At 43.1% G+C, this 26,118-nt stretch overlaps 1 protein-coding gene across 4 annotated transcripts in view; it reads left to right on the top strand.

Moving 5' to 3' along the window:
• Window positions 1-205: 205 nt before the first annotated feature.
• LOC145404821 (uncharacterized) overlaps window positions 206-26,118 on the top strand; it is a 152,656-nt gene continuing 126,743 nt past the window's right edge. The window contains exons 1-3 of one of the 4 annotated variants that reach the window (XM_080276311.1): window positions 269-329; window positions 16,731-16,826; window positions 25,214-25,349. The gene's annotated coding sequence lies outside the window, so the exon portion shown is untranslated. The other 3 variants (XM_080276312.1, XM_080276310.1, XM_080276313.1) reach the window with 3 other exon arrangements.

The following is a 26,118-nucleotide window of genomic DNA, read 5'->3' as shown; positions in this document are numbered from 1 at the left end:
CGCAGAATTTCCGTTACACCGCATTTTTCTCATATCGTTATTCAGATAATTATGGATTCTGCCTATGTGGGTAAATTATAGTGTTTTCATTGTTCACTTAATCGTGGTCTGTATGTTTAATAATTTAGCAACTTTTATTGCCTGAGTTGGCAACACTGAATAGGAACATATTGACAGGACACACCCAGAGACAGCCTTGGCAACGCTTGAACACTGTTGTGGTACGAGTAGACGTGAATGTCGTGGTAGTAGTAGGAAAGGGTGGAATAATAGGATTTCGCTGGAATCGCTGGCTAATTGCTGACATTCTTTGATATCCACCAACATCAGTAAGAAGCAATTAAGGCACTAAGGGTATCGAGTTAGTATGTGATTATATCAGTAGATACACCAGTACAGTTGTGGTAGGAAAGGGTGGTAAAATAACATTGAAAATCGCAGGATGACAGCTGACACTCTTTCTTACCCACCAAAACCAATAAGAAGCAACTGAGGCACAAATGATCTAGGTTTAGTATATGATTATGAATACGCCAGGATATCAACATAGTTTTGTAGTTTTTTGGCCACGGCCATGTAGCCATGCAGCACTGTTACTTAAGCGTTGCGTAACTTTAGATGACAAGGGTCACAGCGATCTGTCTTTAGTTGAGTCAGCCAAATCCTTAATTAGGTAACTGGGTAATCCGGTCAAACTGTGGGAGAGCTCTCACTAACAAATGATGAAAAGTTTATGACAGGGATTATGTTTCACATTTGGGTAATTTATTACCAAACGGGCATGGCAATTCCGCCTATGTTATAACAACTTAACGATCTGAAGGTTGTAATTTTGGTACATATGCAACACAGCTAGTTAACTGTTGAATTGTGACTGCAAGAAATGATTGGAAAAAGACAAAATTTAGCTATTAATGGGTAGTTAAGTAAGTGGCCAGGTTGCCAGTGGCAGTGTTTACTGACAACTTCTCCAACTGGCTGTTCTGTTTACAGTACCAACCATCACTCAGACTGAATGTGTCAGTGTATCCCTTGCCAGAGCAGTGGGGAACTTAATTATTTATGGTAACCAAACCAAGCCTAATCCAACCAAACCTCACTTGAGTTTGACAGCCAGCCTTCAAATTTAAAAATACGAGTTAGGAACATCAATTATGGCCGGCTACTGGCAGAAGTCGGTGGAATATTTACGCATTCTGAATCCTCACTTATAGCTTTCAGAGGTGATTTTAAAAAATCCCCAGTCGCTGTGGTAATCCAGGAATACAGTAATAACAAATAACTTGCGAAAGACTTATTCAATAGAAAATACGGAAAGGCCGTGCCCTTTTGGTCAAGAATTAATCACAGTTGTATATTCATTAATGACACCCAGATTCTGGAGAAATATAATTTATGTGACTACAGAATGTAGTTTTAATTCAGTCTGCGAAAATAACATGTTACTCAAGCATGAAGTTAGGGGTGTGTAGGTGGTGGCGACCATCATCCACTCACTTGATGTAGTGCTGCCTACTTCTTCCTTAGCCTTTATCATTCTTTTTCTGTGCCTGCCCTCCTCTCTTCTTATTTCTCCCATCTTTCCTGTCACTTCTTATTGCTTTTCTTTCCTTTACAGGTGGCTTTACATTGAGTGACAAGCCAGATGGTTTCCTGCAAGCCAAGAAACCATTTAAAATGATGGGTGGTAACCATACAACCAAACCATACATGCTCCCTACGTGTCAACATGTGGGTTGCAGAGGGTTAGTTCCCCTCCCCGTAAAACAAATAACTCAGAGTCAAGTGGCCACCCCATACAGGATTATGGCATCTGGCAGTAGATAGATGTCGGAGGTGGCGTCCAACTGAGGGCAAGGGGTCAATTCAAACCCAAAACTCATTCATCCTCATATCATTTGGGTAGGTTAGGGTAAGTTAAGTTGCATTGGTTAAACGATGTTCAGTTAATTTGTTAGTTTAGGTAATATTAGACTGGAAACAAACGATTAGTGGCAGACTGACGTTGGAGCTGAATCAACCAAAAATTCCAACCTGGCAGGTGGCTGACTGCCATGGTTTGTGTAAAACTAGAGGTTGTATAGTTTATATCTCTTGAGTATTATGGTTGTCCACAACTTTTTAAAGCTAAGTAAATTATAACTGTGTTATAGATTACAGTATTTAGAAAAAATAGCAGTTGTAATTTCTATGCATGGGAGCTCTCCTGCAGTTTCACTGCTAATCCATAAGGAGACACCAATATATATCTATATCTATATCTATCTATCTATCTATCTATATATACCGTATATACAGTATATATATGCGGGTTTTATTTGCCCGTGTAGAATGGTTTCCTGTGAGCCAAGAAACCATTTACAACGCTGGGTGGTAACCATATAACCAAACCATACGTGCTCCCTACGTGTCAACAAGTGGGTTGGTGGAGGGTTAGTGCCCCTCCCCGTAAAACAACTAACTCAAAGTCAAATGGCCACCCCTTACGGGATTATGGCGTCTGGCAGTAGATAGATAGATAGAATAGATTACAACTCTCAGTGTTTGAAGGCTCCCCACACAGCTCTTCTCAACAGAGTGGAGTCAAAGGATTTTTGTTTCATTAACTCTCCTCCTCCTACTGGCTCCCTTCAACCTCTGTCTCTTCATCACACTGTTGCATCTTTATCTCTTTTATATAACTACTTCAGTGGTCACTGCTTCTCAGAACTATCAGCTTGCATCCAACGACCACTATGGCTGTCACATGGCACCCATCTAGCAACAAACTCTCATCCCTTTTCTATCCAGCTCTCTAATGCAAGAGTTAACTGCAACTCTCAGTCCTTTGTGTATGCAACAGGTCAACTCTGGAACTGTTTCTCTCAGTCTGTTTTTCCTACTGAGTGTGATCTCCAATCTTTCAGATGCAGTGTGTCGAGGCTTCTCAAAATGAATGGATCTTAAATTTGGCTCTCTGTTGTCTTGTTTTTGTTTTTTTCTTGAAGGAAGCAGTGTGCAGGCCCCTGGCTTTTGGCTTCTTCTTCCTTGCATAATATATACAATATATATATATATATATATATATATATATATATATATATATATATAAATAAATTTATACTATATATATTCACTCTCATCTTAAATGTCAGGACCAACTTTCCTAGTCCTGGACTTCTATGCTCCTCATGGTGCAACATAGGATTGGATGATAGATGGATATTCATTTTTGTTTTTGAAGGCTCCAACATGCTTGCATGTGTCGGCCTTGGTCACTTAATGGCGGCTGTCCATGCTGCACGATCTGTTGCAGCCTCCCTGTTCAGTCCCTTAACCCTGAGGTCACACAATGACCTCGTCCCACATCTTTGTCGGTCTACGCCTCACAACCTATCTATCTATCTATTGCCAGACGCCTCAATCCCGTTTGGGGTGGCCACAAACAAATCGCCTCCAAGTCGCCCTGTCCCCCGCCATTTCACTGCCCTGCTCCCAACTCACACCCCCCTCTCTCATATACCTCTCCACCCCATCCCTCCATCTCATCCTCGGCCTCCCCCTCCCTCTTCCCCCCTCCACCTCACTCACATACACTCTCTTCGTCAGTCTTTCACCCTCCATCCTCTCCACATGGCCAAACCACCTCAGTGTGTTCCTCATAACGCTTCTTATTACATCCACATCCACACCACAACGCTCCTTTATATCCTCATTCGTCAGCCTGTCTCTCCACGTGACTCCACAGGCTCCTCTTAAATAACTCATTTCCACTGCTCTCACTCTTGACTTGTGTCCTTCCAACAATGTCCAAGCTTCACTTCCATACGTTAGAGTTGGTATCACAATACTGTCATGTAGTAACTTTTTCACTTCCATGCTCACTTCCCTGTTTCTTATCACTGCTTTCAAAGAACCAGCAGCCTTTCTTCCCTGCTGTACCCTGTCAAGCACTTCACCCTCCAAACCTCCATCCTTACTCATCACACTACCCAAGTACTTAAACGTACTCACATTTTCCAATTCCTCACCATCCAACCTCGCTGTACATTCACTAACTTCACCTCTCTCAAAGACCATCACTTTACTCTTCCCTACATTCACCTTTAGATTCCGTTTCTTACACACTCTCTCAAACTCATCCACCAAGCCTTGCAGCTCCCCTTCGTCTTCACTCAACAACACAGTATCATCTGCAAACAACAGTACAGGGAGTTTCCAAACACTATCCTCTCTCACCAGGGCCACTCCAACATCCACTACCCTACCTTGTACCTCTTTTATTACCCCATCCATGTACAGATTGAACAACCATGGAGACATGACACATCCCTGTTTCAAACCAACTTTCAAAGAGAAAAATTCACTTAGTTCACCATCCACACGCACTGCAGCCTTCGCACCATCGTACATACTCTTCACAGCATTCAACAACTTCCCATCTACTCCATATATTCTTAATACTTTCCACAATCCTTGTCTATCCACCCTGTCATATGCTTTCTCCAAATCCATGAAAGCCGCATAGAACTTCTTTCCCTTCTCTAGAAACTTTTCCACTAAAGATCTAAGAATGAATATCTGATCTACACAACCTCTTCCCTTCCTAAAGCCTCCCTGCTCTCCAACTAATTTCTCTGTTCTTTCTCTAACTCTGTCTATAAGTATCCTACCATACACTTTTCCTATTATACTAAGAAGACAAATGCCCCTATGATTACCACACACTTCTTTTTCCCATTTTCCTTTGTACAAAGGAATAATTATACCTGATTTCCAATCCTCCGGGACACCTTCCTCCCAGGCCAATCTGCACATCTTCCACATCCATTCTACTACTGTCTCTCCCCCATGCTTCAGCATTTCACCACACACTCCGTCAATTCCTGGGGCTTTCCCCGATTTAACTTTCTTCATTGCTTCCACAACTTCTATCCTACTGATTTCTTCCTGTCTTCTCACCTCCCTCCTTCTCCCAGCCATTCCCCAGCCACTTATACTCGCATTACTTCCATCCTTTATGTTCAACAATTCCTTAAAGTATTCTCTCCATCTGCTCACTTTTTCTCCCTTCTTCACTAGTAATCTACCATTTTTATCTTTCACTCCCCTGCTAACTTCACTTCCACCCTGTCTAACTCTTTTCACTTCTCTCCAGAACATCTTCTTACAGTCCCTCCACTTTACACTCAAATTCCTTCCAAATTCCTCATCCACTTTCTTCTTACTCTCTCTTACTAATCTTTTCACCTCTCTCTTTCTTTCCACATATAACTCTCTCTTCCGCCTCTCAACTTCTTCCACGCCCCTATTTCTCATCCATTCATTGTATGCTTTCTTCTTTTGTGCCACAGCCTGTTTCACCTCTTCAGTCCACCACGCTGTTCCTTGCACCTCCCTCCGTCTTCTCTTCCTTCCACACACCACATCACATGCTGCACATATTTCTTCTGTAAATATTTTACACACACCTTCCACGTCTCCCATCTGCTCCAGTTCATATTTGCCCAATCGTTCCTCCACTTCTCTCTTATACTCTGCCTTTTTCTCATCCTCTTGTAACCTTTCCACTCTCCTTGCAACTACTCCTTCCTCTCGTCTTTCCCTTCTTCTATTCCTCCATCTTACTTGCATTCTAATTCTGGCCACCACCAAGTAGTGGTCAGAAAGTCCACTCCCCCAACCTCTATACACTCTTGCATCCTTTACACATCTTCGCATCCTTTCATCCACACACACATAATCAATCATTGCCTTCCTTTCATTCAGTTCACCACCCACCCTTCTCATCACTCGCCATGTATACCTGTGGATCATTTTATGCCTGAAGAGGGTATTGGCTATCACCAACCCCCTCCCAGCACAAATGTCCACTAACGCACTCCCATTCTCATCTATCTCAGCAGGCACACCCCACTCACCAACTATTCCATCCTCCTTCACATTCCCAACTTTACCATTCATATCACCAATCAAAAACACTCTCTCATTCCTTCCAAACTTTTCCATGCACACTTCTACATTTGTCCAGAACTCTTCTCTCACTCTTCTAGCACGATCTTGCGTTGGTGCATACACACACACAATCGCCCACATTTGTATTCCAACTTTCAACTTTACCCACACAATCCTTGACCCAACTGATCCATACTGTCTTATGCTCCTCTTCCATCTTTTACTCACAACTATACATACTCCTTCCTTTGCCCTCTCATTCTCACCTACTCCTGTACATATACCCCATCCATACTCCCATTCTCTCACACTTTCTCCTCTCCATTTTGTTTCAGTTATTCCACATACATCCACTTTCGCACCCTCAAGCACCTGGACAATCTCTCTCTCTTTCACCTCATCATTCGCTCCTCTTACATTCCATGTACTCATTACCAAGTCCTTTGTCCGGTCCTGGGTCATCATCGTTTGGTCAGTCCTTGTCCGAGGCTTCTTGTTTGTTTTTTTAGTTAGTTGTTTTCCGGGGAGGGGCACTAACCCTCCGCCAACCCTTTTAGTCGCCTCGTACGACAAGCAGGGATACTGGGGGAGTACAGTAATCCCGCATATTTCGCGGTAGTTACGTTCTTGTAACCCCCGCGAAAAGTCAATTCCGCGAATACTCTATTAACAATTGAAAACTTGCACTTGTGTCCACCATGCTGCCCATCACACAGTCCATGTCCATACTGATTGCGAGACAATTCGCCGTCAGACAATTCCCCGTCAAAACATGGACGATTCCCCTTCAGAACAATTCGCACCCTGGACGATTCCCCGCCATTCTATAAATATACTAATCAGTACTTTCATCAATATACTTATTAATTAATCAATACTTTAATAACTATATTTCAGGGGGATCCAGCAGTCTATGTTCAGTAGCGTAGGTTCTGGATATTATTTATTAGTTGCACCTTTAGTCAATAATTTATTTGTTTCTTCCTCGCTGTAGTCGCCTTTGAATTATATTCTAGCGTCACCCATAGCTATCTTCATTAATGAAGGCGAATTGTTTTGCGTTTGTTGTGACTGCGAATTGTCCCGAAACCTCCATACTCAGCCCGAAATACCTTCTTACAAGATTGAAAGCACATACTCCATTATGAAGGAAAAACGTAAACACCGTACTGTAATACACAATTATCTACACATTTATTAACAAAAAGTACAAAATAAAAAGATGCATTAACTGGTGATAGCAAACACTCGCACGGTCGTTTCTTAGCTTGTCCAGTAACACAATTTTCTGTGCTAAGGTCATAACTTGATCGTTTTGTCACTTTGGAGTTCTTACTAATTGTATTATTAGCCTTTGGTGAGGCTGGCTTACGTCCTGGGGCCATGTGGAAAGCAAGTGGGAGGCAAGAGGCTCATATCATAGTGTGGTTACAAGCACGCCAGCCACTTAAGGCAGTCAGGCGTGGACTGAAGAATGCGGGACAGAGAGCAGTGTTGCCATATCCAAACAACGAAATTATGCTAGGGCAATGAAAAAATTATGCTAGATTGAGCATATTTGTTCCAAGTAAAAAATGAATTATGCTAACTTGAAGCTAAATGATAATTTTCTATACATTCGTGCAACATATTAATTATGTATTGTTTACTATGAAAATATTAAAATGAACCTACATACAGTAAGAGGATAAATATCGGTATCTACCCATACTGCTTTTTCCCACGAAACTTACGTTTTTCTGATGGATTTTGATGTGATTCGTTCGATTTTGAGCATCATTTCCGTCGGAAATAACCAGATTTTGAGATATGCCCCCCCCCCATCCCCCTGAAATAATGAGGGATCTTTGGGGAATCGGGGGTTATAGGGAGGGGGGAAAACACAGAAAATGGTCATTTCCGACTGAAATGAAGCTGAAAATCTAATGAATCATACCAAAACCCATCGGAAAAACCTAGGTTTCATGGGTAAAGTACAAAGCTCAAACTTATCCTAACCTAACCGAACCAAACCGAACCTAACCTAAAACCTAACCCAACCTAACCTAACCTAACCTAATCCAACCCAACCAAGCCCAAACTGAAAGTAACCAACTATTCAAACATCTTACCTTATTCGTCTCTCTCTCTCTCTCTCTCTCTCTCTCTCTCTCTCTGATTTGTAGCTTTTATAAAATTATTCTAAAAATATTCCATTCCATTCTAAATTATGCTAGAATGATTCTAAAACTTCTAATATGCTAAAAAATATTCCAGACTCGAAAATTTGATCAAAATTATGCTAAAAGAATAAAATTATGCTAGATATGGTAACACTGGCAGAGGGGCCACGGGAAAGGGACAGAGGGTGGCGTGAGTTTACCGCGCTACAATTGGAAGCTGCGGGAATTTCATTTTTTTTTTTTCTGTATATTCAAGGATATTTTTGTTGAACTTATTAATGCTAAGAAAATCCGCGAGAGGGCAAAACCGTAGACAAAAAATCCGCAAAAAATGCGGGATTACTGTATTCTTGAAAAACCCCCCAAACCAGCTCAATCTACCTCTCCTCATCGCAACACCAATACACTGCAGTCCCATCCTACCTCTCAACTCTTCCATCGTAAACCTAGCTCCCCCAGGCCTTCAACGCAGGGACGCACTGCACATCCACCTAATCATTGTCATTTCTGTACGTCTGAGCCTGTGAATATTCCTCCTCTTTTATTGCCCAGGTTTCACTACCATACAGCATTACACTCCTAACAAATGCTGCATACAAAGACCCCTTAGCATGTAGGCAGAGTCCTCTCAGTGTCAGGAGAGGCAGCAGCTCCCTGAACTTCTTCCAACCACTTCTCACCCTAGCCACAGAGCTAGCCCCAACCCCACCTCCAACACACAACATGTCTCCCAAATAACAAAACTCTTCCACACACTCAAGAGACTCACCAGCAAGTTCAGTCCTTTCACGCCTGACAATCTCCACCCTCTCCTTGACACGCCGCACACATAAAATCAGCATTATCTCACAGTCTACCTCTGATACCACTACATCTGTTGTGCACCCATTTATCACAAACACTGCACAAGATAGAATTACTTCCCACGCCCTTGTGGCAAACTGCACATGGCCTCGTCTTTGACAGTACCGCCACCAACCCTAGATATCTTCACTTTTGTTTTATCTGCATTTACCCTCAAGCCCTTATGCCCCATACCATCTCTCCACTGCCTAAATCTTTCCTCCCCCTCCCTTTCATTCTCTTCAATCAACACCAAATCATCAGCATACAACATTTCCCATGGACTTTTTCCGATATATAGGACTTTAGTCCAGTAGCTCCTCAAGTCCGATAAAAGCGAATTCCGGTCTATTGAAGTCCATCATATTGAGGTTTTATTGTACTACATATATATCCAAGTAAGATGGAGAAAAAGAAGAAGGGAAGGATGGGAGGAAGGAGTAGTTGCAAGGAGAGTAGAAAGGTTACAAGAGGATAAGAGAAAGGCAGAGTATAAGAGAGAAGTGGAGGAATGATTGGGTAAATATGAACTGGAGCAGATGGGGGACATGGAAGCTGTGTGCAAGATATTCACAGAAGAAAAATGTGTAGCATGTAATGTGGTATGTGGGGTGAAGAGAAGACAGAAGAGGGTCCAAGGAACAGCATGGTGGAATGAAGAGGTGAGACAGGCTGTGGCACAAAAGAAGAAAGCATACAATGAATGAATGAGAAACAGGGGCGTGGGAGAAGTTGAGAGGCAGAAGAGAGAGCTATATGTAGAAAGGAAAAGAGAGGTGAAAATATTAGTGAGAGCGTAAGAAGGGAGTGGATGAGGAATTTGGAAGGAATTTGAGTGTAAAGTGGAGGGACTGTAAGAAAATGTTCTGAAAAGAGGTGAAGAGAGTAACACAGGGTGGCAGTGAAGTTAATAGGGGAGTGAAAGATAAAAATGGTAGATTACAAGTGGAGAAGGGAGAAAAAGTGAGCAGATTGAGAGAACACTTTAAGGAATTGTTGAACTTAGAGAATGGAAGTAATGTGAGTATAAGTGAGGCTGGGAAAGGAGGGAGGTGAGAAGACAGGAAGAAATCAGTAGGATAAAAGTTGTGGAAGCAATGAAGAAAGTCAAATTGGGGTAAGCCCCAGGAATTGATGGAGTGTGTGGTGAAATGCTGAAGCATGGGGGAGAGATAATAGTAGAATGGATGTGGAAGATGTGCAGATTGGCCTGGGAGGAAGGTAGAGTCCGGGAGGATTGGAAGTCAGGTATAATTATTCCCTTGTACAAAGGAAAAGGGGAAAAAGAAGTGTATGGTAATCACAGGGGCATTTGTCTTCTTAGTGTAATAGGAAATGTATAAGGTAGGTGTATAAGGTAAGATACTTATTGACAGAGTTAGGGAAATAACAAAGGATTTAGTTGGAGGTGAACAAGGAGGCTTTAGAAAGGGAAGAGGTTGTGTAAATCAGATATTCATTCTTAGATCTTTAGTGGAAAAGTTTCTAGAGAAGGGAAAGAAGTTGTATGTGCCCTTCATGGATTTGGAGAAAGCATATGGCAGGGTGGATAGACAAGGATTGTGGAAAGTATTAAGAATATATGGAGTAGATGAGAAGTTGTTGAACGCTGTGAAGAGTAGGTATGATGGTGCTAAGGCCGCAGTGTGTGTGGATGATGAACTGAGTGAATTTTTCTCCTTGAAGGTTGGGTTGAAACAGGGATGTGTCATGTCTCCATGGTTGTTCAATCTGTACATGGATTGGGTAATAAAAGAGGTACAAGGTAGGGCAGTGGATTTGGAGTGGCCCTAGTGAGAGAGGGTAATGTTTGAAAACTCCCTGTAGTGTTGTTTGCAGATGATACTGTGTTGTTAAGTGAAGATGAAGGGGAGCTGCAAGACTTGGTGGATAAGTTTAGGAGAGTGTAAGAAACGGAATCTAAAGGTGAATGTAGGGAAGAGTAAAGTGATGGCCTTTGAGAGAGGTGAAGTCAGTGAATGTACGGTGAGGTTGGATGGTGAGGAAATGGAAAATGTGAGTACGTTAAGTACTTGGGGAATGTGATGAGTAAGGATGGAAGTTTGGATGGTGAAGTGCTTGATAGGGTACAACAAGGAAAGAAGGTTGCTGGTTCCTTGAAAGCAGTGATAAGAAACAGGGAAGTGAGCATGGAAGTGAAAAAGTTACTACATGGCCGTATTGTTACCAACTCTAATGTATGGAAGTGAAGCTTGGACCTTTTTGGAAGGACACAAGTCAAGAGTGAGAGCAGTGGAAATGAGTTATTTAAAAGGAGCCTGTGGAGTCACATGGAAAGACAGGCTGACAAATGAGGATATAAAGGAGCGTTGTGATGTGGATGTGGATGTGATAGGAAGCGTAAGGAGGAACACACTCAGATGATTTGGCCATGTGGAGAGGATGGAGGGTGAGAGACTGATGAGGAGAGTGTATGTGAGTAAGGTGAAAAGGGGGAGAGGGAGGGAGAGGCCGAGGATAAGATGGAGGGATGGAGTGGAAAGGTATATGAGAGAGGGGGATGTGAGTTGGGATATGGTTACCTCCCAGCGTAGTAAATGGTTTCCTGGTGTACAGGAAACCGTTTCGCTTGTCTCTCAGTGTAGAGTAACCCACAGGCAGAAGGAAGAGGAAAGAAAGACACAAGAGGGAGTGTAAAGTCACCTGCATGCAGAAGAAAGAGGAAAATATGAAGGAAAGAAAGACAGAAGAGGATGGATGGAAAGAAGGATGGAGGAGAGGAAATGGGAGACACCTGAGAGCAGCACTACATCAAGTGAGTGGATGGTGAGCACCCCCACCAACCACAAATATATATATATATATATATATATATATATATATATATATATATATATGTAAGGAGCCTCTGTGGTACAGTGGTAAAGCGTGCGTTTTTGTACACTGATGAACGAGGGTTCGCACCCTGCCAGGGTAATAAACTTTGGGAGCGTTCTTCATGCCACGTACTGCATTGGCAGACACCAGGGGTGCTGTGGTTGAACCAGTGTTGCATACTGTAAAGTATGTTTGCACCCAGTTGGCTTGTGCGGGCTGATTACACTAGGTTCACAGACTACACACACATCCAAAGCCACTCCAACACAACAATTACACTTACAAGCACTTCTCACCCTACATGCAGTCTGTACTACACAGCCTAAGCCACTTGGTAGAGGTACATTGGCTGTATCATCCCCACTTTGGTCAGGATAGGCCAATCCTACAGTGGACACTCAAACGGCCGATGAAATGAGATGCGATATATATATATATATATATATATATATATTATGCCCAGAGTCGGACACATAAAAAAATATATATATATATATAATGTAATATATATATATATATATATATATATATATATATATATATATATGGGTCTGGTTAGTACCTGGATGGGTGACCGCCTGGGAACACCAAATGCTGTTGGTATCCCTACGTGTCCAGCGTGGTTGGTGGAGGATTAGTGCCCCTCCCTGTAAAACAATTAACTCTAAGCCCTTGGCCACCCCGTTTGGGATACATGGCGTCTGGCAATGAATGAATATATATATATATATATATATATATATATATATATATATATATATATATATATATATATATATATATATATATAGTAATCCCTCCAATATCCGACGTAATAGGGCCATAGGCAGGTCCGGATAGTGGTCCTGTCCGGATATTGGGCCCTAGCTTATGGACTTGTTCTTATGGACCCTAACTCAGAGAAACACCTATACAACTCCCTCTGGACATGCATAGCACCTATTTAAGACCCAAATCACACCAATAAGGCACATAAATGACTGAAATAAATGCAAAAGAAGCATAAAATTAGGGTTTTGAGGTAGGTTCATACAGTATTAAAACATTCTGGTTACTGGCTCCTTGACTGGTACTTATGGACCCTAACCTAGCCTAACTCAGAAAAACACCTTCTTACTGCACATGCATAGCTCGTAACACCCTATTCACATCAATAAAGGACATTAAAGAGTGAAATGAGGTGTTTGAGGTAAGTATGGTATGGAAAAAAGTACAGTATGAAACATTCTACTTACAGCAAGTCCATGGCCATCTCGACGAATAACTGCCTCCTCTCGGACTCTGACAGTAAGAAGGATTTCCTGAAGCACTTCCAGTACAATGTTCATGAAGTCTTGCACTGAACTTAGTCAATCGCACTCAAAAGTCCGTTCTCTTCACAGTGCGCACTCTTGTCTAACTTATGCTCCATTGTAACTTATGAAGTGTTGCACTCTGCACTTTAACTTTTCCCACTCTTCTAACCATTTTCTAAAGCAAAAACAAACAAGTCTATTTACGTTAAATTTTGTTCCAAATTTGTCTTCTCACTCACAACTGTAAATCCTTAACACAACACACTGGCTTTTTCACTGCACAACACTATAAATTCCCGTGTGGTCTGGTGGAGAAGTTCTTGCTGTTTAATCACTGTCAGAGTCCGAGAGTATCACTGGCAGGTGACCTAGGGGTGCGTCGCTGGGTCGTGGTGATGGCATACCCACTGCAGACGACTCTGAAGATAGACGCAAACTCACGTCGAGTGGTGACTCCACCGTGGCTGATATGCTGGGCTGTGGCTCGGAGCATGAGGGCCTGTCTTGGGGAGGCAACGGAGTGGAGCCAGGGCTGGGCACAGCAGGGGTCACGGGCCTGAAAAAACTGTCAATGGTTGATTGACGCAAGGACCGACGATTCTGACGATTGATGATGCGCTGCCTGAAAGCATGCACTTCCTCCACAAGTCCCAAGGGCCCCATCTCCCTGTCGCAGTCCGGGTATTCCAGGTAGTCGAGAACGAACTCTAGGTGTTCCCGGAGTGCGCTCAGCTTGGGGATGGCTGGCGTAGTGTCATGCTGAGAGGAGTCCGCATCATCGTCGCCGTCCTCGTCGGAATCTTCAAGCTGGGTACTGACACCTGCAACTGAAGATACGATCTCAATATCAGACAATGTCTGATACCCAGGTTCACCTTCGTCATCATCCAACCACTCACGCACATCGTCCACATCAACATCGTCGCCATGCGTACGTAGCCGTGCATGGAAGTCATCCACGTCAAACCCTAGAAAATCGTACTCCACATCCGTTCCGAGAAGCAGACGAGACCAACCATTTTCTAGAGTCTTGTCAGGGACTTCCTTCCATGCACTGGCCCAGTTGTAGATTGCAGACTTGATGTTGTAGCGGCAAAGGTTTTCCAAAGTCCACTGGCCTCACGTGTCCCGTCCCTCCCTGTGCTCATCCTCGTCCTCGAGAACAATCATCACCTCGTCCAGGAACTTCCGTCGGTATAGGTGCTTTGTTGCATGATCACTCCTTGGTCCATTGGTTGGATGAGAGCAAGCGTAGGTGGCAGAAACATGCACCTAATCCGGCCATTCTCAGTCACCAAGTCCTTGTCGCACGGGTGGGCAGGTGCATTGTCGAGGAGAAGGAGGGCCTTTACCTGGTCGCGCAGGATTCCTAGTGTCTTCGTCTGGTAATTGATGACCTCCTTGACGAAGTGGTGGTGGAACCAGTCTCTGAAGATCTGGGCTGTAAACCATGCCTTCAAAGAATGGTACCAGACGACAGGAAGGACATCCATCACCCCACGAAGACACCAAGGCTGCTTTGCACGGCCAACAATAATGGGCTTAAGCCGGTGCATGCCATTAGCATTGGCATAACACAAAGCAGATATCCATTGCTTGGAGAGCTTGCGGCCAGGTACATGATTCTCCGTCTCCTCGGCTAGAGTGTTCGTTGGCAAAGAGTGATAGAATAAACCAGTTTCGTCAGCATTGTAGACTTGACCGAGAGTGAGGCCCTCCCTGTCGATCAAGCCCTTCACCTTATGCCGAAACTCGTCAACTCCATCCTCGTTAGTGTCCAAAGCTTCTTCATGAGCTTTACAGTTGGTAAGGCCATGCCGTAACTTGAACGCGAAGAGCCAACCCTCAGATGCCTTGAAGTCTAGGGCGTCGTGAAGCCTGGCGAACTTCTCAGCAGCAGCCTTCAGCTCCGTACCACGTACCATCACACCAGCAGCACGTTGCTGTCGATACCAAATCAACGTGGAGCAGTCGATTTCAGCAAACTTGGGAGTAAACATCACCTTCCTCTCCACGTTGCATTTGCTTCTCGACGAGATGTCAGCAGTGTACTGCATGAGTTTGTCTCGGGATCTCTTGATATCGAACAAAGTAGATCGGGCCAGGTTGAACTCACGGAGGATGCGGGAAGAAGACCACCCCGCACCTACTTTCTCCAATATCTCCCGTTTCTTTTCCAGAGTCAACACCACTCTGTTCCTCTTTTTAGGCTGCAGGGCCATCATCACACACATAATAAGAGGCCTGAGAGCAGCAGGAGTCCCTGCAGCAGGTAAGGAAACACCACAAAAGCGAGCACGTGGGCAGCCATGACAACAAGTGTGCACTCGCGGCGAGAGACAGGCGGAAAGTGGGGAGGATGCAGGGGCACTCTATCGGATGTTGGACGAATGACGCGCCACAACAAAGCTGTCCCGCGCCACGCGCGCGCCAAGTTCAAATTACGGGTGAGAAGAATTCGTTTTTTTTTTTCTATTTTTTTTGCGGTTTTCGGACCATTTTGGGAATTGGATCCCAGGATGATTATGTCCGGTTAGTGAGGATGTTTGGGCTATTGGGCGTTCGGATATTAGAGAGATTATTGTATATATATATATATATCTATATATATAAAAGGAGCATTGTGGTGTGGATGTGGATGTGATAGGAAGCATTAGGAGAAACACATTAAGGTGGTTTGGCCATGTGGAGAGGATGGAGAGTGAGAGACTGATGAGGATAGTGTATGTGAGTGATGTGGAAGGGGGATGAGGGAGGGGTAGGCCAAGTATGAGATGGAAGGAAGAAGTGGAGTGGTATATGAGATAGGGGGGTATGAGCTGGGAGTTGGACAGTGAAATTGTGGGGGACAGTGCAACATGGAGGAGATTTGTTTCTGGCAACCCCTTATTGGATTAAGGCATCTGGCAATAGATATGTAAATATACTGTGCAGAGAGAGAGAGTGAGAGAGAGAGAGAGAGAGAGAGAGAGAGCTATAAACACAGTACCGGTACTGTTTTAATGAAAATTTACTTAATCGAGCCTTTGAAACATTGTATCAGATTGTATTTCAGTTAGTTTTGCAGAATTCAATCTTATTTTGATATCACCCAAGTTACCTGGTAGATGTGAGGGATTAAACTACAAACTTTAGAATTGCTAAAATATTTTTGATGGTTATAAGCATCATTTTGTGTTCATAAAATCAGCAGTAAATTGTAATATATGTTTTTTTTTTTTTTTTTTTTTTTTTTTTTTTTAAGCTGTTTCAAAAGTTTGCTCATCATCAACATCAGGCCCCCCCACGACTGGCAAACAGCAACCATTTGCGTACGAATCAAGTCCCACACTAAACACAACACTGTAGTCTCAATATACAGGTCCAGAAAATAGTGACAAGGTGCTTTATTTTTAATGTTAAATGGTCATTTCAAAGCTAAGAACTTCCAGGGTGAGAAACCAGTTATATGTACTGTATTGATATTTATAGAATAATGAGATTGAATTAAGAATGTTAGAATTTGCATGAGTTATGTGGTGGTGACCATCATCCATTCATTTGATGTTGTGCTGTCTACTTCTTCCTTCATTTTCATCTATTTTCTGTGTCTGCCCTTCTGTCTTCCTGTTTCTCCCATCTTTCCTCTCACATTTGATTACTCCTCTTTCCTTTTCAGGTGGCTTTACATTGAGTGACAAGCCTAATGGATTCCTGGTCTACAGGAAACCATTTACAATGCATATAAGCAACTCGTATGTTCCCTACATGTTAGGTGGGTTGGCGGAGGGTTAGTGCCCCTCCCCATAAAGCCACTAACACGCAGACAAACGGCCACCCCTTAGGGGGTTATGACATCTGGCTATAGATTGTTAAACAGAAAGCTAAATTTGCCCTCAAGTCACTTGACTACATGCAAAGCATCAGCATGATTCATGCAAAGAAGATATTCATTCATTCATTGCCAGATGCCATGTATCCCAAATGGGGTGGCCAAGGGCTTAGAGTTAATTGTTTTTACAGGGAGGGGCACTAATCCTCCACCAACCCCACTTGACACGTAGGGAGAACGTTATGCCAACAGCATCTGGTGTTCCCAGGCGGTCACCCATCCAAGTACTAACCAGACCCAACGTTAATTCACAAAAAATTCTGTCTATAGCCAGATGCCATAATCCAGTAAGGGATATCCATTTTACTTTGAGTTACAGTTACCTCTCAACTAACACAAGTTTAAAAAAAAATGCGTTTTCATTTTAACACGAACAGATATTGAAGGACATATGTTTAACTAACAAGGGTTTCTCGTACGTGATGGTTTCAAATTAGCTGCGTGCGCCTAGGACAGTCCCGAGCTGATTGACCGTGTGTGGCAGTTTATGCATAAATACAATTTTTTATTTGTCTGTTGCTTAAACTGGTTTTATTCGAACTATAATATTCGAAAATGAAGTTTGGTCCCATTCTGAGCAATTTGGCTCATTTTCGGACAAAATTTGGCCAGGAAAGCGATGGTAGATCTAAATTGTTACAATTTGATGCTGCAGAACAGAAAGAAGAAAAACACTCAGACCAAGATAGAGCAGTTCTTTATGAAGAAGACAGAAAACTTAAGGGAGTTATCTTCATCACCAATAGTACGGAAGTCAGAGGAAGAGGAAGGACAGCAGAGTGAGGAGGGACAACAAATTTAGGGTGGGGAGTGGCGGGAGGTGGGGTAGCAGGGTAAGGAGGGACAGCAGCAGATGACGAGTGATGCATAGATGAAGTGAGGCTGTGTATTGTTATTGTTTGTGACCTACTTACTGTAATGAAAATGTTGCTTTTACTGTAGTGTTTTTATGACCTACTAATGCATTAATAATGTTGAGGAACTTTCACAATGCCGTGAATGAAGCAGAATTGAAAGAGAATCCATGTAAAAAATGAAAACAGTATGTATTTGGGGAGAAGTAAACCGCTTCGGCACCAACTAGGGTTCAGATGTTGTTTATTTCTCCCCAGATATACTGTTTTTGTTTTTTTACATGGATTTCCTTCAAATTAATATTGTTGCTTTTAAGTTTAGAGTAACATAACTCCCCAAATGGGTAGACTTTCCCAGAGTCCAGGAAAGTAACCCCCAATATTACCATTGTTTCTTATGGGGAAAAAAAAAAGAAGAAGAAAAGCATTTTTAACTAACGTGACCTCTCCAGGAACCTAACCCTTGCATTATTTGAGAGGTTACTGTAGTTGTTTTACAGGGAGGGGCACTAATCCTCCGCCAACCCACTTGTTGACACGTAAAGAACACATATGGGTTGGTTATAAGGTTACTACCCGGTGGTGTAGGTGGTTTCCTGGCTTACAGGAAACCATTAGGGTAGTCACTTAATGTAGAGCCACCTGAAAAGGAAAGAAGAGTAATAAGAAATGACAGGGAAGATGAGGGAAATAGGAAGAGAGGAGGGCAGATACAGAAAAAGAATGATACAGGTGAAGGAAGAAGCGGGAAGAACAACAAGTGAGTGGATGATGGTCGCCACTATTTACGATCACGAAAAGTAAAGGCCAATAAAAAGTTACAAGCATTTGTTCATCCTAAAAAATCCATGCTTGCACTGAGGACTCTCAGTTGTATTCACCAGGTGGCAACACTGTCAGTATGTAAACAGAGTTGGATTTGTCCTCAGTCACTTGATTGCATGTAAAATGCCAGTATCTGCATGATTCATGTAAAGAGAATATAAAACACAAAAAAATAAAGGCCAATAGAAAGTTAAACACTTATTAATCCTAATCTTGCACTAAGGAATTTCAGTTATATTCACCAGCAGACACAAGGTGGCAGCACTGTCATGCAAACCTATTGAGGGGAGGCTTGATGCAGGCTCCGCCAGCTAGTTTGTGGGATTGGGATGGGAGGGGGCTCGGATCTGTGCTAGAAGGTACAGGGCATTGTGGTTCCCAGGCCGCTCCTTCTGCCCAATAAAGAGGGGCCTGAACCTGGGAGTAGTACCCCAGGAAGCTTTATTAGTTGGTGTATAATGGCAGGGCAGTTACAGTGCCAAGGCACACTTGGAGGGTGTCCCTGTAGCTGTCCTGGCATGGTGCCCTGAGGCCACTACTACAGCCACTGATCATGGCTGATGGGCTACAGGTTCCAGGTCCCATGCCTGGACTTGGGGCTGTGTGGTTGAGTAGGGCCTGTGGTCTGTCTTTCCCTCTATTTAATTTTAGTGACATGGCAAAAAATGAGAACAAGCAGAAGCCTGATGATAGGTGCTAAATCACCCAAGGGGATCAGAGTGGCATCTTGGAATGTGGGTAGTTTGAAGGGTAAAGCAGGGAAAGCGGTTGAGACAATGAGTAGGTGTGTGGATGTTGGCTTTGTACAGGAGGTTAGATATAGGGGAGGATCAGCTAGAATGATTGCTGGGAGGGATTGTCCTTATAAGGTATTTTGGCAGGGAAAGGCAGGTGGTTATGGTGGTGTGGGTGTGCTGATTAAGGAAAAATGGGTGGAATATGTCATGAATGTAATGAGAGTGATTGAAAGGATTATAGTAGTGAAAATATTGTTTGGCAGGCTTATAGTTTCATTTATACCGGCATATGCTCCACAGGCTAGGTTAGGTGATGTAGAAAAAGACAAGTTCTGGGATGACTTACTACATGTGGTAAGTTGTATGGGGGAGGAGGAGATCGTAGTTTTGCGAGGGGACTTAAATGGTCATGTGGGTGAAACAGCTCAAGGACATGAAGAGGTACATGGGGGTTGCGCATATGGTATGAGAAATGAGAAAAGGGAAAGGATACTTGAGTTCGGGGACTCAGTGAACATGATTGTGTGCAATGTGCGTTTTAGGAAAACAGAGGTAGGTTGATTACATATGAGTCTGGGTGAAATAGTAGCCAGATAGACTATTTCCTGGTCAGGAGGGCTGATAGGAGGTTGGTGAAGGATGTTAAAGGTACAGAGAGCGTAGATTGTGCGCAGCAACACAAATTATTGACGTGTGACATGGTGCGTAAGGTGCGGGTGATGAAGAAGAGGACCTGTGCACCTACACCCACTGCAAATTAACTTAGGACCTTCACACAGAATTCCTATGGTAGAGTTGTCTGTCTTTGCTGTGTTTCCGCCTCTACCAAGTGAATTTTTGGGGCAAGAAGTAAGTGGCAACTCCTCTGGTGTTGGTCGGAGGTGGTGAAACACTCAGCATGTCAGTGCTTGCCCAGAAGCGAGAGTGGGAGTATATGTTCCCATTGCTCTGAGGTTGCACCTCCCTCTTTTTTTCATATGCATTACTGTTTGCCCTGTTTTTTTCCTAGAGTCGAGTTGTCATGCCTGGAAAATACTGCTCAAGGGATGAGATGGTCTGTATCATTACATGGAGGCAGGATAATGTCCCTATCAACACGATTTGTGAACGTACTGGACACGCAAAGTTGACCGTCAAGAAGATTCTTGCTGCAGTTTGCGGCCTGCCACCTGATGTCGTACCAGAGCACACGCATGGCGGTGGAAAGAAGAGGATGACTTCCAGAGGTACAGATACACTTCTGAAGAGGGAAGTAATCAAGAATCTTCGACTGACAGCAGCAGAATTGAAGAGAATGCATCCCCAGCTGTTACAAGACATCTTAATTCGAACTATCCAACACTGCTTGCAGGAGCTGGGTTTGCCAAGCCACACAGCAGCCAAGAAACTGCTCACTGACTACATGAAGAAGCAGCACATTCAGTTTGCCAAGAAGTATGCACACTGGACATCGGATGAGTGGAGAAAAGTTACGCTTTCTGATGAAAGTACATTTCAAGTGTTCCAGGTGCGAACTACGAAGGTTCATCACCTTGCCTCCCATAGTCGATATGACCCTGCTTACACGGTGCCAACTGTTAAGCACCCATAATCAGTAATGGTATGGGGGTGTTTCTCAGGTGAAATGGGAAGAGGAGGCCCCTACTTTCTTCCTAAGAACTTGATGATGAATGGTGGCCAGTACATTCAAGTTCTGAAAGATCATTTGTTAAACTTTTTTGCTATTCATGGGTGTGACTTTTTCATGCACGATTCAGCTCCATGTCACAAGTCAAGAAAGATGATAAAATGGCTTCAGGATAATCAGTTTGATGTCCTTGACTGGCCTGGCAACAGTCCGGATCTAAATCCAATAGAAAACTGCTGGGCAAAGTTGAAGAAAATCATGGCAGAGAAGAAGACACCCAGTCTGGACAACCTTAAGACTGAACTGACAAATGGTGCAAAGAAATGTCCTTAGATTACTTTAGAGATCTAAGTGATTCCATGCCAAAACGCATCCAACTGGTCTTGAAAAACAAGGGAAACATGATTTCATATTAATGAATACCTTTTTATGAACAAACATTGTGATATACTATGATTCCTGTGTTTTTTAATACCTTGTGGGGGGGGGAGGTCCTAAGTCAATTTGCAGAAGCTGTAGGAGGAAAATGTGGAAAAAAAACAAGCTGTAAGGGATGACTTCAATAGCAAGATGAGAAGAGTGGTGGCTGAATAGGGCACTGTTGACGGAGGTGTTAATAAACACCACAGAGCTCTCGAGAATAATATCCTGGGAATTACTGATTCAGTGCATGGTTGGACAAGGGATGCCCCAAGACATAAAGTAACATGGTGGTGGGATGAGGGTGTAGAAGCTGCAGTTAAGGAAAAAGAAGGCTTTTCCAGGAACTGAAGAGGAATGGTAACAAAGAGGAATACTTGGCTGCCAAGTGTAGGTTAGAAAGGAGGTGTACAGGACAAAATCTGAGTCTCAGAGACTTTACTAGATAGCCTAAATAGAGTCCAAAGGAAGAATATGATATTTAAGGTGGCAAATCAGATGAAGAGGGATAACAAGGATATCGTAGGTGAGCAGTGTGTGTGAACATTTATGAAAGAAAGGTAGTGGTAAAATAGGATATTAAGTTTCCTGGAGAGAGCATTATAACTGGTTGCTGAGTGAGGAGTTTGACTGGAGCAGGGATGATTTGGCGTCATCAGATCCGGTGTTTGGTCCTTGGCCTTTAACTGATGCTGCTACTGTGAGGAGGCCAATAGGCAGGATGCAGGTGGGAATGGCACCAGGTGTGTCTGGGTTGACTGCTGACATGCTGAAAGCCTCAGGAGATATAGGAGTAGGGTTAGTTAATGATTTGATGAATATGATTATAGACTACAGTACATGAGTGTGTAGTCCCAGATGACTGGGTGATGAGTGTAATTGTAAATGTGTACAAGGGGAAGGTTGATGCCCTGGAAAGAGGAATTATAGAGGCATAAAACTTGTAGACCAGATAATGAAGCTAGTGGAGAGAGTTCTAGAAGGCAAGATTAAAGAGTGAACATTGATGAGATGCAGTTTGGGTGTATGCCAGGCAGAGGGACCACTAGTGTCATATTCATTGTTCGACAGCTTCAGGAAAAATGTACCGGTATTGGAAGAAAAGGGATCTGTAGCTTGTTTTTGTTGATTTGAAGAAGGTTTTTGACAGAGTCCCTAGGGAGGTGGTAAAGTGGACAATGCGAAAGCTTGGGATCGAGGAGTGGGAGGTTAGAGTGGTTATGGCTGTGTTTGTGGGTGTTTGTACCCAGGTGAGAATGAATGGAGACTTGAATGATGAGTTTTCTGCAAATGCTGGTGTGCAGCAAGGGTCAGTCCTGAACCCCTTGTTTATTATGGTGCTTGGAGCCCTCTCACAAGACTTCAGAACAGATTCCTGTGGGAGATGTATGCTGATGATTTGGTGTTGATTGTAGAGAATGAAAAGGAGGTGGAGGGAAGATTTAGGAAGTGGATAGATGGTTTGGGCACAAGGGCTTTAGCGTAAATGCAAATAAAATAAAGGTGATGTTATCTAGGGTTGGTGACGGTACTGTATTGTCAAAGAAGAGGGAGAGTAACCATGTGCAGATTGCTACAAGGGTGTGGGAAGCAATTCCATCTTGTGCAGAGTTTGTGATAAGTGGGTGCATAAAAAATGTCGTGGTATTAGAGGTAGACTGTGAGATATTGCTGATTTCATGTGTGTGGTGTACTGGGGAGAGCATTTGGAGATTGTCAGGTGTGAAAGGATTGATCTTGCTGGTAAGTCTCTTGAGTGTGTGGAAGAGTTATGTTATTTGGAAAACATGTTATGTGCTAGAGGTGGTGCTGAAGCAGGCTCTTTAACTAGAGTGAGGAGTGGTTGGAAGAAGTTCAGGGAGCTGTTGCTTCTGACATTGAAAGGGCCCCTCTCTTCATGGTATGTGGTCTTTGTATGCAGCATGTGTTAATAGTGTAATGCTGTATGGCAGTGAGACCTGGGGAGTAAAGGAAGAGGATATTTGCAGGGTCAGACATACAGAAATGACAATGATTAGGTGGATGTGCAATGTGTTCTTGAATGTGATGCTTGGGGGGGCTTGGTTTTTGATGGAAAAGTTAAGAGGAAGGATGGGACCGGAATGTACTGATGATGTGATGAGGAGAGGTAGATTGAGATGGTTTAGGCATGTGGAGAGGATGGGGTATGACAATTGCGTGCAGAGAGTGAGAAGTGTTATCGTCGTGTGTAGGGTTGCAAGAGGCAGACTGAAAAAGACCTGGGACGAGGTCATCGAGTGTGGCATCAGAGATAATGAACTAAATTGGGTGGCTGCCAGAGATCAAGCAGCATGGAGAGCAGCCATTAGGTGACCAAGGTCTACACTTGCAGGCATGTTGGAGTCATTATAAATGAAGTGGAACAAACCTAAGTAAGAGTTGGGCTTTTCCTCAGGTCACTTGATTGCATGTAACATATCGACATGATTCATGGGAAGAGAATATGAAAGCTTTTAAAAATAATGGTCAGTAAAAAGTCATAAACACTTCATCCTAAAAATCCATGTTTGCATTGAGGACTTCCAGTTATATTCACCAGCAGACACCAGACACCAGGTGGCATCACTGTCAGTATGTAAACACAAGAGTTGTGGCTATCCTTGAAGTTTTTCCTAAATCTGAGTAATCATCCAGTGCATCCTTTTCACAAGTTATCAACAGTTTTAGTTTCATCAAATGTTTTTTTATTATACATTCTGTAAAAAATGATAGGTAGTTTCTAGGAAAACTACCTGCATATGTGGCTATTTTTAACAGAGCCAGAGTTAACCCCACTGTAACCTCTTGACAATCATCTTTGAAGATGCATGGGGACTTTTCAAATGTATTTTTTATTGGAATAAAGTGCATGTTATACACTGCAGAAGTATGGTGCTTACCACAGTCTTTTGGCAAACTGCTCATGGCCACACTCCTGCTTTGACAGCACTGCCACGTTTCTTTTTTTTTCGTTTTTAAAAGCTCCAACATGCTTGCCCGCGTCGGCCTTGGTCACCTAATGGTGGCTGTCTATGCTGCCCGATCTCTGGCAGCTTCCCTATTCAGTTCCTAATCCCTGAGGTCATGCTTTATGACTTCATCCCAGGTCTTTTTCGGTCTACCTCTTGCAACCCTACCCCTGAAGCCCTAGATATCATCACTTTTATCTCCTTCTTTGGAAAATAATAAAATGTTTACCTGTATAGTAATTATGTTTGCATGCAGTGCCAGCCTGTCTCCATTTGTACATACATAGCTAGTTGCCTGCTTTCTTCTTTGCTCATTTTCACACTTGCATCTTGCTCTCACTTTTAAGAAATAACAATACCTGAAGCTGAACAGGTTTTCAATGCGGGTGAGACGTCTATGGTGGAATGGTATTTATGAAGGGCAGAAATCATTGCACATCAGTTAACACCCTTAGGATGACATGGGACAGGGACTACATGGGGTATTCGCACAAGTGTGCTACAAGTCAAGGTTAGGTGGCTGAGACAGAGGGGTGGAGGGAGAGGGAAGAGGATGCCATGTTTGGCATTTATGTTGACATACATCATTGTGTGGGACTTTTCAGCATTGGGGCCAGGCCACCTGGAATTTTCCTGTACATATCAATTTTTTCACTGTGATTATCGATTATGGGTAGAGCTTATTTGTCTGCTTAAGTGGTGTTTAGTGCACAGGGACCCCACACAAATGGCAGTGTTATTTGTCATTAATATTGGCAGTCATAATTGGGTTGATTTACTGTTCCCTTTCATTTTGTTTACATAACTCATTTGATTTCTTTGTGACTCTACCCACTAGATCCACCAGCCGACAGGAGCAGCAATCAGTTGGGGGCCAGTCTTGGTCTATTCCTGCGAGTGTCCCTGGAGGTCCAGACAACGTAAATTGATCTGAACTGGTCCAAAATGGCAAGCGAAAAATCACCATTAGTTAAGTAAGTTCAACTAATGCAATGGTTTAGTGTCAAAGGATACCATTTTTTTGTAAAGGTTGCTGTATATGAAGGAATTCGGTCATTCATTCATTTATGAATGCTTCAGTGCGTGCAAGCATGCATGTGTTAGCAGTGGTCACCTAATGGCAGCTCTTCACACTGCTTAATGTCAAACAGTCTCTCTGTTCAGTCCCCTATAACTTCTCCCAGTCTGCCTCTTGCAACACTTCTTGCCTAATGCCCCCATTTATCATCTATCATCCTCTTTGCATGCCCAAATCACTTCAGTTAACATCTCATCTCATCACTAATACATTTTCTACTGTTCATTTGCAGTCCTAATCCCCCAGTCCTGTCATTCAAGGACACATGCCACATTCATCTGACCATAATCATCTCTGTGTGTTTGAGTCTCTGAATTTCCTCTTACCTTACTGCCCAAGTTTCATTGCTGTACAGCATTATATCCCTAAATCATGCCGCATACCAGAACTCCTTAGCATGGAGGGAAAACCTTCTTATTGGTAAGAGGGACAGTACTTGCTGGAAGTTCTTCCAACCAATCCTTACCCTTGCCACCTCCAGCACATTTCATGTCCTTAAAGTAATAAAACATGTCCACATACTCAAGAGATTCTCCAGAAAGGTTGGTCCTCTTTCCACCTCTCTGCCTTTGCATACCCTCCCCCTCACACTGCACACACAAAATCTTCATAATTTTACAGCCTACCTCAGATACCACCACCGGTATATCTCTCATGCACCCTGT

The sequence above is a fragment of the Coenobita brevimanus genome, chromosome 65 (genome assembly GCF_032717465.1).
Source record: "Coenobita brevimanus isolate Jiangsu-jjx chromosome 65, ASM3271746v2, whole genome shotgun sequence".
Classification (NCBI taxonomy): Eukaryota; Metazoa; Arthropoda; class Malacostraca; order Decapoda; family Coenobitidae; genus Coenobita; species Coenobita brevimanus.
The sequence above is the reverse complement of the archived record's forward strand: the minus strand, read 5'-3'. Positions and strand labels throughout refer to the sequence as shown.